The 13,995-nt window shown below is 40.6% G+C and overlaps 1 protein-coding gene across 11 annotated transcripts in view; it reads left to right on the top strand.

Moving 5' to 3' along the window:
• The window catches only part of SHANK2 (SH3 and multiple ankyrin repeat domains 2), a 369,360-nt gene that overhangs the window by 268,536 nt on the left and 86,829 nt on the right, over positions 1–13,995 (top strand). The window lies entirely within an intron of this gene.

Raw genomic sequence — 13,995 nt, 5'->3', positions numbered from 1 at the left:
GCTGATCAGTGGGTACTCCTGACTAGAAGACAGTAAGCAAGGGACCAATCTCAACTGAATAATGCGATTGTAAACAGCTACAGAAGAGAGATAACCTAGGAACTATACATGTACAAATGGAAGAACTTATGGGAAGGAGAGATGAAAATTAAGGAAAGAAATAAAGAAGAATGAATAAAGAGAAAATTGGATGGGCCATGAGGGGGAGGGAAGGCAAAATGCCTAAACAGTGAAGAAAAAGGAAGTGGGGATGCGTGTATAAGGCAAGTAGTACTGATGATAGAGTGGGAATACTGGGACTGGCAGAAGATGGAGGCTAAGCCTGTGCTAAGAAGTTTGAGGAACAGAGAATTGGCAAGTAATATGATGCTAGGATAAGAAACTGCCCTGGGATAAAGACAGGTATAAGGCCTCTTCAGAGCCTGAAATGGCAGCTAAGAAAAAGTGCCAGAGGAGTATTTAGTCTGCATTTGCAAAGTCTCTTAGCGTGTTGCCATATTATCCCTGGGCACTGGACCAAGCAAGAACTGGAGTCCCAGCATGGCTGGGACAGCCCTGTGGCTGATGTCTGCACTGGGGCTCTAAAAGGGAGACCAATGCCATGGATTACTTTCATGGCCCTCAGCGTTATGGAAAAATGCAAGACTTTGTTTTGTCTTTGTGAACCTCTTTGCATTCATATTTAAATTACTTTTTCAAGCAGTTGATGGCTTTGTGTATTGCTGACATCAGCTAGATATACTAGTCATGAAGGCAATGAGTGCTGGCAGTCAGAGCAACTGTTTTGACAGACCAGATGTGCAAAGAAAGTGTTCCTCCATTTTCTTGGTCTGGGATAAACACTTGCATGAAGCCTTTATGGCACAGAGAAGTTCCTCTGTATAGGAATCCAAGAGCTGCTGCTGCATGTGTTTGGTAGTGATACGTGGAGTGTGTTTTTTCCCCGGGTGATGACTCTGGTTGGATAGCAATTGGTAGTTTGTATTACCTTGCGGGATTTTTCATGAGTAAAGCTTCACAGACTTCTTACATCTATGAAAATTGAGTCTGATCCCTGCACCTAAATAAGAAGCAGGGATGACTGATGCAGTAGATTTTAGAAAGCTATGCAGCAAGTAAGTAATAGTGAATTGGGTAGAGGATTTTACATGAAATTTGTAAAGGAACCAGTAGGGTTTGGTTTTTGTTATCCATTTCCCTTAGAAGGGAAATGTGAGAAGTTATGCAGGAAGTGCCAAAATATGCGAGCAATAGAGAAACATGGAGCAAGCTGTGGAGTATTCGTCATTCTTGAGTCATTTCCATTTATTTAAATGTGACATGGTGACTAACTGGAGCTATTGGATGAGAAGATCCATGGACCCAAAGTGTAACTGAAGATAATGGCCGTATTTGGTTTATGTAGCTAGGTTTGGGTAGTGAGAGAGGGGGGAAACTGCAGGGGTTGCCTCTGTGAGAAGAGATTGGGGTTGCCCTCATGTCAGAACCAGTTTCAGTCAGCTCCAAAATGGACCCACTGCTGACCAAAGCTGAGCACAAGTGAGAGAAGAAGGAGGAGTTAGAGGTGGTTCGGGGTCCACAGCAGGGATTTATCTGAACTCTGTAGAGAAGACCATAGAGAAGCCGGTTGTCCTTCTGCAGCCCATGAAGGATCACACTAGAGCAGATATCCACACTGCAGCCCATGGAGATCCAACACCAAGAGCAGTCTCCTGGAAGGACCCCATGCAGGAGCAGATCTACTGACAGCAATTGCAGCCTGTGGCAGACCAAGCTGGAGCAGTTTTTCCTGAAGGACTGTAGGCCATGGAGAGGATCCATACTGAGCAGTTCTAGAAGCATTGTGTCTAGTGGGAGGGACCCACACTGGAGAAGAGGAAAAATGTGAGGAGGAACAAGTGACAGAGGTGAACTGTTATGAAATGACCGCAGCCCCCATTTCCTGTCCCCCATCTGCCACTTGGGAGGGGAGGTAGAGGAGTCGAGAGTGCGGGAGTGAAGATGAGCATGGGGAGAAAGGAATGGCAGGGAGAAGGTGTTAACTAGTTTTCTCTTTGTTTCTCACCATCCTACTCTTATTTTTGATTGGCAAGAAATTGAATTTATTTCTCCAAGTCGAATCTGTTCTTCCTGTGGCTGTAACTGGTATATAATCTTCCTGTCCTTTTCCATCTTATTTTCTCCCCCTGTCCTGTATGACCTGCCAAAATAAAGCACAGGAAGAGAAGCAGAGCTGTGGAATAGTTTGGCTGTTCAGCAGAATGAGAAGGAAAAGCCAGAAGGATCTGCTGTGTGTAAGGGAAAATAGACCAATCCACAGAGATCGGAAAAAATAAATCATTGATTGTATCCACTATCTGCTTCACAATAAGTTAGAGATGTTTTGACAGACTAAATGTGAGGATAACTTTACAGACTGTTATAGCCACCTGAAATACCTATAATAGATCTTTCTCAGTGTGGGGTCATGAAAAGAGTAGATAGATCTTTTAGGAAAAAAATCTAGATAACAATATTGACAGCAAAAGGAAGCAATACAAACTTGTGGTTGGGGAATGGAAAAGAGGCAATTTATTGTTATTACTGCTGGAACAAACAGTACAGCCGGATCCTTACTGAAGCAGGTATGCCAGGGTGTGAAAAATGCTCTAAGTCATTGCAGCTCAGATGAACTCTAGTGGGACTCCTCTAGAGAAACAATCCAGAAACGTTTTTGAAAATAGTCTTAAGGGAATGACATTACCAAGAGAGACTTGGGATGTTTAATTTTCTTGAGATATAGATGACAGCTTTTTGGAGGAGGACTGAATATCACCTAGATAGCTCCAAGACTATTAGGCATCAAGACTAAACAAGCAAAGCACAATTAGAAAGTTAGCAAAGAAGGCTGGAAGAAGCTTAGAAGTGTACAGAGACACTGAAATAAAGTGCATGAGAATGCAGCAAGACAAGACTTTTTTGTCATGAAAAGGTGTAGTATTATATATCTATTTTGATAGATAGCCAGAACATGTAGATATAGGAAAGTGTGATGTTTTTATACATTCTGTATTGTTATGGAGGAACTGGGATGTCTGATACGTGACACTCAACTGAGCATTGTAGAAATAAAGCTGAATGGGCACAATGGGCAGGAAAATAGTTGTGATGGGTTGATCTTGTGTCCTGCTGGGTACCACCCAGCTGCTGTCACACTCTTCAACAAGAGACAAAAATAAGATGAAAAAGTTTGTGTGTAAAGGTAAAGACAGGGAGATCACCTACTGGTTATCATCACAGGCAAAAGAGACTCAACTTGGGGAAAATTAATGTAAACCATTGTGCATTAAAATAGGCTTAGATGGTAAGAAATGAAGACAAAGGTTAAAGCACCTTCTCCTCATCCCTTTTTTTTTTCTTCAAGGTTCAATTTCATTCATTCATGGCTTGTCTAAGTTTAACTCCCTCCCAAGTTGCATAGGGGGATTGGGAATTTGGCCTTGAGATCAGATTATGACAGCCATATCTGCTGCTCCTTCCTGCTCACACCTACTCTAGCATGTCCTCCACGGGGTGCAGTTCCTTCGGGATCAACTTACTCCAACGTAGGCTGTCCACAGCTTGCAGTTTCTTCAGGAAATATCCAACTGCTATGGTGTTGAGTCCTGTGCGGGCTGTGATATTGAAATCTGCTCAGTGTGGTGGTGTCCACAAACCTCTGCTCTGCCTGGAGCACCTCCTCTCCTCCTCCTCCTTCTCTGACTTTTCTGCTCACAGGGCTGTTTTCACTCACATTTTCTCCTCACTCCTCATATGCCTGTGCAGCATTTTGCCTTTTCTTAAATACATTTTCACAGAAGTACCACCAGCTGCACAGATGGGCTCAGCTGTGTCCTGAGGTGAGTTCATTTTGGAAATGGCTGGAACCTGCCAAGTCTCGGCATGGAGCAACCTTGACCTCCTCCCAAAGAGCCCCCACTGCCAGCGCCTGGCCAGAGACCACCCATACAGCAGCCTGGAGAACCAAGAACTGAAAGGTGGAATCTCTCTAAGAAAGTGGGAAGGAAGCCCTGAGTGAGTCTACAGTTTAAATTAGCTGAATATTTCCTCTTAAAAAAGGAAATGGGGATGGTATTGATCCCCATTTGATTTAATAGGGTTAAACACTGGGATTTTAGAAAGACAAGCTTTAAAGAATTCATAAAATGAAATAATACAGTTAACTGGTCTGGAGAGCTTTGAAAACAGAGAAGACAGGCTTGTTTCAAAAGCTTGTAGAAAGGACTGCAGCTTTACTTGCATGAATAACCTCTTTAGGGAGGATACAGAAGGAAGCAGAGAATCTACAAAGATTTAAAAGGGGATTGAAAAATAAGCAAAATTAGAAATAAAAAGAATGAAAAACAGGAACTGCTAAGATTTGCATTTTGTAAGGCACATTTAAACAACAAAAAAAATTGTTCATTCTCATTAATATTTGGGACACGTATAGCACATTCACACCTCTCTCAACATGTAATATTGCCTCTTCTGTAGGTCTGGAAACAAAAAAGAGTGCTTTGCGTCAGCTTGCAGGGAAGTTCATGTTGTGCATGTGGGTGATTAGGTACGTACTGAAAATGAGCCTGACAAGCAACTACAGTGCTGGTAAACAGTATTTATGTTGGATTTCTCAGGAAGTATAGTCCAGCATGAAACATGAATAGCGAACTTTACATCTGTATTCAAAAAGATAAAATGTGAAACAGCTAAGGCTGACAGATTTTCTGATGATCAATTCTTTATGAAGTTTTAAACCAGAGTTTTAAAAAGAATTAAGTAGTTAATTGAAAGTAAATGGGAAGTGGTACAAATGGCAGTGTGGGATTTTTTCAGTCTAGGTTGTGAAGACTAACGGGAGAGAGATTAGCTGGTTTCTTAAAAAAGATGAATACAGGAGAATCAGTCTGTTTGGATTTAACAAAAACATTGCTTTAGAATTCCATAGGACATTATTATTGAAGGTGGAAAAAGTTGGATAGGAAGATGAGAAGGGCCATGAAGATGATCAGAGGGGTAGAGCATCTCCCATACGAGGACAGGCTGAGAGAGTTGGGCTGCTTTAGCCTAGAGAAGAGAAGACTCTAGGGAGACCTTATAGCAGCCTTCCAATGCTTAAAGGGGGCTACAGGAAAGCTGGGGAGGGGCCCTTGATCAGGGAGTGCGGGACAAGGGGGAACAGTTTTAAGCTGAAAGAGGGTAGATTTCGATTAGATATTAGGAAGAAATTTTTTCCTGTGAGGGTGGTGAGGCACTCGCATAGGTTACCCAGGGAAGTGGTGGCTGCCCCATCCCTGGAGGTGTTCAAGGCCAGATTGGATGGGGCTTTGAGCAACCTGACCCAGTGGAAGGTGTCCCTGCCCATGGCAGGGGAATGGAACGTTAAAGGTCCCTTCCAACCATTCTATGATTCTAAGATGGCTAAGGGGTCAACTCTAAGAAGCTGTGAGCAAAATGCATCTTTCAGGATGGGTAGAGATTGTTAAAGGTTTTGTACCATGATTGGAAGGTATTCTTACATGTTTGCTCATTCAGTTGTGGCTAATGTGAAGTTGAGAGGGCTTGCTCATACAGAGGAAAACTCATCATGCAGGGCAAACACAAAGAACTTGTCAGTCATCAGTGGATATGAGAACATCACAGGGCAACGGTCAAAGTTGTGCACTAGTGCTGAGAATTGTAAATGGGGGATGATGAGAGGCAAAGATGTTGGTCTGTGAAGAAGGACTGCAGCTGCTGAAATTGTGTAGCACAGAAAGGCAAATGCAGTTCTGAGCAGCACTGTGTGAGAGGCATTCAGTTAAAATTGAGAAGCAGCAATTTCATATAATAACAGCTTGGCATCTGCCCTACCTAAGGCCCTTTTTAACTCAATCTAAATTCTGTGAAAAGGCATATGAATTGGCTTGGTCTGGCCTATAAAAGAACTTTTTTTTTTTTTTCCTGTAACATGTACTTTCTGTTAAAGCAACACTCAGAGTTCTCAGAGCACTGCTGCACTCTCAAAAGTGCTCTTAGGTCCATCCTGGTGACAGTGGGTGTCCTCACACAGTCTAGAGCTCAGTAATAGACATATTTCACTTTTGTTATCACTTATTTATCTATCAGCAATAACTGTGGGGAGTTTTGAGTATGTTTCCTTGCCATTTAGGAGGAAGTTCAGTTCTCATGTAAGGTAAAATGTGAACAGGAATACCCAGGCAGTAAAGGACAGATCTCTTGTCAGTGCTCAATGTCCTCGTTTCCCATAGATTAAATTGTGTCTGGTGTTAGACTCCCCATTTCTTTTCCCGTGCTAGTTTCATTTTGAAATTTCAGTAAACTCAAGCCCTAAGACTGATTGCATACTGTGATGGTTTGCCTTTTTGCTACTCAGCCTCTTTTTCATTTCCATTGTGAAAGTGTGGGACATTGCACTTTCTCTCAAGGTGCTAAAAGGCATGACTCATTCCTTCTCCTTCGTCTGTGTCTTAACCAGGTTCTACTTCATGGCTTTATCTCATCCTTTAGTAGACTTTTGGATAGACTTTTCAAAAGGGCTTTGGAAATCTGAGTAAACTATCAGGGCATTTCACTTGTTACGATGGGATGGGGTGAGATGGGATGGGATAGGATGGGATGGAATGGAATGTCCTTAGTTGGAAGAGACTTAAGGGTCATCAAATCCAGCTCCTATCTCTGCATAGGACAACCCCAAAATTCACACTATATATCTGAGGGCATTGGCCAAATGTTTTTGAGTATTGTCAGGCTTGGTGCCATGACCACTCCCCTGGGGAGCTGTTCCAGTGCTCCACCACCCTCTGGGTGAAGTATCTTTTCCTAATACCCAACCTACCCCTCCCCTGGCACATCTTCCTGCCATTCCCTTGGGTCCTGTCGTTGGTCGGCAGAGAGAAGAGAGCAGTGCCTGCTCCTCCTCCCTTTGTGAGGAAGCTGCAGACTGCAATGTGGTCTCCACTCAATCTCCTCTTCTCCAGGCTGAACAAACCCAGTGACTTTAGCCATCCTTCATACAGCTTTCCCCTCTAGACCCTTCACCGACTTCATGGCGCTCCTCTACATTTAATTCTCCTTGCATACTCCAGAATTAGATGCATGCCAAGATTTTTCTTCAAGGCTTTTCTTTCTTAGCATGTAGTAGTTTTATGGGTTTATCCTTAATTATTTTAATCAGTTGTCCTGCCACAGGTGAACTGAAGTGGACTGTACGCTTAGGATTGCCACAATTACTTCAAGATAGAAAGAACATTGGCTTCTTCCTTCTGGAGTAGTGCTAGATTTTTTAATCTGTATTTAATCATCTTCGCATATTTCAACAGATATGATAAACACTATCACAGTAAGGTCAACTTGTTGCTCTCCTAGCTAGAAATATTCTATGCTGTATTTATTATAATTGAGAAAACACAGTTCATACAAATTTGTTCCGTGAGTTCATAACAGGTTTTGATACCCATCTTTGCATCTCAACAGACAAAAAAATTATATTAGTTTTTAGATTTATAGCTGATCTGGGTTTTTTTGTAAGTAAAAACAAAATAAACACAATTATATGAACATGAGACACAGGAACACATTAATTTGATTCCATCTGCTAAATATTTCTCGTGAATTTAATTGCACCCTAGTTCTTCTAAACACGTTAAGACATATGTTCATAAACTAATTGAATATAGCTCCTGGTCTTGGCAGTAGTCCAATACACTGTTAAATCAACAACAGTGTTCTTAAGAATTACTTTGGTTGTAGTATATTAAATGTTCTCTTCACCATTTTCAATTTTGAAAATCTTGTGACAAAATGAAATATAGGCTTATAAAAAAGTGAGCTACATATCTCAAATTAAATATTAGTTGCCAATAAGCTTTCGGATTGGAATGTTATTGTTTTGCCATTTGTGTGCTTTGACTGTAAATTAAATATTGTAGCTCCTTTCAGTTGTTTTTCTTGGGTTGCTGTATGTGGCTGCTGTAACTTCAAAGAAATTCTTCCTTGCATGTCTAATTTTAAAATATTTAAAGGTCATAAGATTTCGTATTTGTGGGATTATAGAGCTGGTTGTCAAGACATGTTGAAAATCTGCTTCTAAACCCTGATCTTCTTGTTATGAATGTTGCTAGATTTTACCAGATCAATGAATCAGGATAATTTTATAAAAGATAGAAGACATTATTGTTATTATCATTGACATCATTATTGTTTTTGCTATTATTATTCACGTCCTTACTGCTGAACTTTGTGGCAGTTGACTCTTCTAGGACTTGTGCAGTCTGTTAAGATTGACAGCAGTCTGAATAGCCTGTAGTAAAACAGAAAGATGGCATATATTTACATGTAGAATGGGAATTTTAAAGATTGCCGATATTTCCCAGCAGGTTAATTACGGAACCTTTTCTTCTTCTGCAATTAATAAGCATGTAGGTTCAAGAGGAGGCACTGAGCCCAAACTAGCCTGTGTGCTTACTAACAATGTGTAAAAAAAAATTGAAATTATCTACTGTATAGCTGTATTATGCAGATGCAAGTGTGTTATTGAAAGAGAAGAAACAGAAGTAATTGCTTCCTGGTTTTGAGAGGGGATGTGCATTTGAATGTCAAGGCACATGTTCTGGCTTGTGCAGTAAAGTTGCAGTAATCTTTATACCGTCATTGCCAGCTCAAAGTTGTAAGTTGTAGAAATGCAACTGGGTTCTTTGCACATCATGAAATTAAAAATATATAAATTGCCTTTGGATTTTTTACTGTGTCCTGAGTAGGTCTCAGCCCAGCATTGTTAGCTTGAGTAAATCTATAAATGAGTGTTATTAAATATTGTGGGTATTTAGAGGCCAGGAGTTGCTTATAGTGCTTGGTCACTTAAACAAGTTGGTAAGGATACGAAAATGTTATCCTTATCCTCTTAAATACTTATGGATTGGCTTATTTTAAATAACTCACAGGGTTGGATGAGGCTTTAAACAACCTGATCCAGTGGAAGGTGTCCCTGCCCATGGCAGAGAGGTTGGAACCAGATGGATTTTAAGATCCTTTCCAATCCAAACCATTCCATGATTCAGTGATTCTATATGTTTTGATGCTTTATGAGATATATTTTGAGTTAATAATCCTTTTTGGCACAGAATCACAATACATGTTAAGAAATTTCCTTCTGAAAGCAGGAAAAATGCCTTAAAGGATACAACACCCCTGACAGGGCACACTGTAACTCACCTTTCTATCATTTTTACATGTAGTTAATAGATACAGAAGTAGGCCGCCTTCTGCTAGCAACTGATTTATTTGCCTTAGCTGAAGAGCAGAGCAAATATTGCCAAATCCATGATGACAGTTTCTAACCCAAAAGGTGAGAAAGAATTACAGAATAATTTCAGACTTTTCTGCAGGGTTGTGTGTGTTTTGAGGAGGTATCCGGTCACACTCTCTTGCCCCAAGGAAGGATGAAACTATACCTGATGATATATGAAACAGTAGGCATGAAATTGAACTGAAAGCCTTGAAGAAGGATTTGAAGATCAAGCCTTTAAGTATGTTGACGTTTAACATACTAGAAATAATACAGCAGAACTTCAAAGTGGCATTTCTGAGGGAAGAGGGAGGAAGGAACGGTGTAATGTACTAATAATTGTCCTTATTTGAAAGTTAAAAGGATGCTGAAACAGCAATTGCACTGTTCAGTGCATGCAGTTAGGTGACAAATCTCTTCTATGCCCCAGTTTTTCCTTAATAACTAACTTTTACTTCCTCTTCTTGTTAGCAGTGTATATGTAATCATAGAATCATAGAATAGTTTGGGTTGGAAGTTAAAGATCATCTTGTTCCAACCTGCTGCCATGGGCTGGGACACCTCCCACTGGATCAGGCTGCCCAAGGCCCATCCAACCTGGCCTTGAACACCTGCAGGGATGGGGCAGCCACAGCTTCCCTGGGCAACCTGTGCCAGTGCCTCACAACTCTCATAGTGAAGAAATTCTTCCTCATGTCTAGTCTAAATCTGCCCCTCCCCAGTTTATACCCATTGCCCCTCATCCTATCACTCCAAGCCTTTGTAAACAGCCCCTCTCCAGCTTTCTTGTAGCCCCTTCAGGTACTGGAAGGTCGCTATAAGGTCTCCTCTGAGCCTTCTCTTCTCCAGGCTGAACAACCCCAACTCTCTCAGCCTATCCCTGTATGGGAGGTTCTCCAGCCCTCAGATCATCTTTGTAGTCCTCCTCTGGACCTGTTCCAACAGCTCCTTATCCTTCTTATCCTGAAGATTCCAGAACTGGACACAATACTCCAGATGAGTTCTCACAAGAGAGAAAGAGAGGGGCAGAATCACCTCCCTCGACCTGCTGGCCATGCTTCTTTAGATGCAGCCCAGGATCCACATATTGTATGAACAGCCCAGTAATTCACATATTATATGAGTAGAAGCAAAATTATATGATGTTTGAAAAATTGAAAATATTGAATCCAGAGTCTGCTTTTTAGCATAGTTTCAGGTTTGTGGAACTTTGCACTAATTTTCGCTTTTCATGAATTCTGAGCAAGAGGAAGGTACAGAAAGGAGACATAAACACACAGTTATCATCAGCACTTTAGAATACACCTTAAAGATATCCTCTCTTTTACATTATTGTGCCTCTGCCATGCATTGACAACGCCCCCATCAACTGAGATTATCAGACTGGATGACAGTAAGGGGCTGCTAACAGAGCATTTCTGTGTAGTTATTAAATATCGTAAAAAACAAGATTTTAAGGTGTGTTAACTGCCATCTGCAATAAGATTGGAAAGGGGAGGCTGAGAATGGAGCTTTTCATGTGTTGCTGTGGATATAAGCCTAGCAACTGTAGTAAAACTTATTGCTGCAGGTTTTGTTACTCTGCCTCAAAACAGTTTTAAAACCAGCTCATTTCAGGGATGCATTTTAAAGATCCATTTTGCAGGCAGTTGGACCAACAGCACAGCCAGCTAAAGGGATGAAGTTAGTATAAGTGTTAGTATAAGTGTTGTCTGTGTAGAGGCAGTTCCTGGGCACTTTGAGCCAAGATCATTTACAAAGTAAAAGTGAATTTTAGCTAAAACACACCTGCATGCTGTTTCTTGAATCAGCAGCAGTTGCAGTCTTTTTATGCTGTGTTTGTTCTGTCCTGTCCTAGAACTGTTTTACAGGTTGATTCATTTACTTGCTTGTAATAACAAAAGTTAATGTATATTTGGAGAGGTATATACATATTCTTCATTCCTACCTGAGGAAATGTGACCGTTCTGCACCAGATTGATATGACTTATTTCATTTCTGTGTGAACTCTCTACTCTTATGGGTTAGAAACACTTTAAATTGATGTTTCAGAGGTTGAAAAATGATGCGAGTTGTGTAACAGGAGTGTTACAATCATCTCACCGAGAGATGATTGTATGTATTTTTATTAAATATGGAATAAAACCTATCTGATTCCAAAAGGGAGATGACTGTGAGTTTGAAGAGGTCACTGATATTTTTCTCTGTGAATTTTTCAGCTATAACATGTTTTCTCAATGCAGTCTAATTATTGTGAACAAAAGAGTGTTGAGAATATGAGACCTCTCCTTTGAAAGTCATGGTACTGCCAAGCTAGAATGGAAGTTCTGGGCTCAGATTCAGCATGTTTGCTTTCAAAGCAGCGTCTGTTACCTGATAATCCATGGGGCAAAGTTTGCTGACAGTATTTATTTTGACTTATCTAGTGCCTTGAGCTTGATAATTTTAAATTTAAATTTAACTTAATAGATTTGTAAATTAATTATGTATCTTTAATACACAATAGAAACATAATCATGATTTTTTTCTCTAGGCTATATATATGAGAATTAGATAAATACAAAAAGAGGCTATTATTATTATACTGTGCCATGGCTACAATGCTACCTATCATACTATCATAGACTCATAGAATAGTTTGGTTTGGAAGGGATCTTAAAGATCATCCAGTTCCACTCCCCTGCCATGGGCAGGTACACCTCCCACTGGATTAGGCTTCTCAAAGCCTCATCCAGCCTGGTCTTGAACACCTCCAGGGATGGGCAAAATATGAATATATAACCTACTTATTTTTGCTTTGCATTTAAAGAAAAGTAGTATTTAAGATCTTGACCAGATGTCAAATGTTTATTATGCACCAGAGATTTTGGTATTCAATATGCATTAATAAGTCATAAGAATTAAAAATTTACAATAGAATATAGGTAAAACATGTTTTGGCTTCTACTCAGCTGCATGTTTCAGCACTTTTGTGTTGTGTAACATCCATCTTTACCCAGAAATTTTAACTTTATTGTTCGGCACAGCCAAAATAGAAATTAAAGAAGCTGCAAAACAGATCTAAGAATTGCACAGAGATTGGCTCCATAAGTCTTTGCTCTCTATACTTTGTTGTTTCTGTTGAATAGCAGAGAGTTAAATGGGAAAGACCACCAGGAAAAAATATGAAACTTTCATGATTTTGGGGAAACAAAGACATGACTTTTATAGAAAACTTTTTTTTAATAAATAGTACTGTTAGTTACAAGTGTACAGAGTGCATAATTTCCTGGGTAAATTTTCTGTGCCGGGAAGTTAATGGAATTAACACATAATTTGATTTTGAGCTGGGCTAGATTTAATTTATGACCACTAATATTAGAAAATTTAACTGCACTAAAATGGCAACCTGAAAATCCAATCCTTTGAAGTATAAATCCAATCTTGAAAAAAAAGCAGTTAATGGAAGGTCTACGTAGATAGGGCCAAGTGCTTAATAGCGTTTACAAATGGGCTATTTTTGGCAACTGATCTATAGGTACCTTTTGAATTGCTGGCCTCAAAACACTACTTAAATCCCTTTCCCTTGCTAAGAATAGACCATCTTACAATTTTCTTTCTCAGTCATGGGTAATCAGGAAGTTTCATAATCTATGCTTTTCATTGGAGTCACTGAGCCAAGATTTCTATCTGTAAGAGGAAGGCTTCAGAGAGGGAAGTGCAAGCTTGCCTTGAAAGACTTGCTCTCTCTCCATTACTCCCAAGTATTTTCCATTTTCCAGCATGGATCTGACTTTACCAGCATGACGCTTCTCAGAGATGCGCTTCGCATGCACCTGTAGCTGACCAAAATAGTAGGCAATTTGCAGATAGTTGTGTTGAGCCCTGCAGGTGTGGGGCTTCTGTGGGTCCTAGGTGCTCCTAAAGGTCACTGTATTCTCCTGTTGCTGCATGGTCTTCCCCTGGTACTTCCAGCTGACCCATTGCTACAGCCTCTCTAGGTTTGCAGGCTGGGAAAGGCAGTATGCATCTGGAAGCATATGAGGCATCCTTCTGTAAACTCACTGCCTGGAAGTCACTTGATTTCTTCAGTTATTTTTGATAAAGACTTAAGTATGTTTTATAATTTTAACCACACTTCTAACCATTCATTAGAACAGCAACAGAAAAATCTTCTTTGCAGAGTCACTTGTCTTCTCCACACCTGTGATGTGTTGACCCTGGTTGGATGCCAGGTGCCCACCAAGATGCTCTATCACTCCCCTCCTCAGCTGGATGGAGGAGAGGGGGAGAGATAAGATGGATAAAAACCTCATGGGCCGAGATAAAGGCAGTTTAAAAAAGCACAAGCAAAGGTTGTGCGCAGAAGGAAAGGAAAATCAAAGATTTATTCTCTACTTCCCAATAGCAGGTGATGTCCACCCACTTGCTGAGAAGCAGGGCTTCAGTACACACTGGTTGACCTGGACGACAAACGTAATAACATCCCACCTTCTCCTCCTTTCTCGTAGCTTTTATTTTACCATTTCCTGTGGTATGAAATATCCCTCTGCTCAGTGTGGGTTAGCCTGTCCTGGCTATGTCCTCTGCCAATATCTCACCCATCCTCAGCCTGCTGGTGAGGGGGGGAATGTTGGAGAGAGCCTTGGTGCTGTGTGAGCGCTGCTCAGCAATAGCCAAAACACTGATGTGTTATCAACATGTTTCTGGCA

This window comes from Cuculus canorus, chromosome 5, assembly GCF_017976375.1.
Source record: "Cuculus canorus isolate bCucCan1 chromosome 5, bCucCan1.pri, whole genome shotgun sequence".
In the NCBI taxonomy this organism is placed as follows: Eukaryota; Metazoa; Chordata; class Aves; order Cuculiformes; family Cuculidae; genus Cuculus; species Cuculus canorus.
The sequence above is the reverse complement of the archived record's forward strand: the minus strand, read 5'-3'. Positions and strand labels throughout refer to the sequence as shown.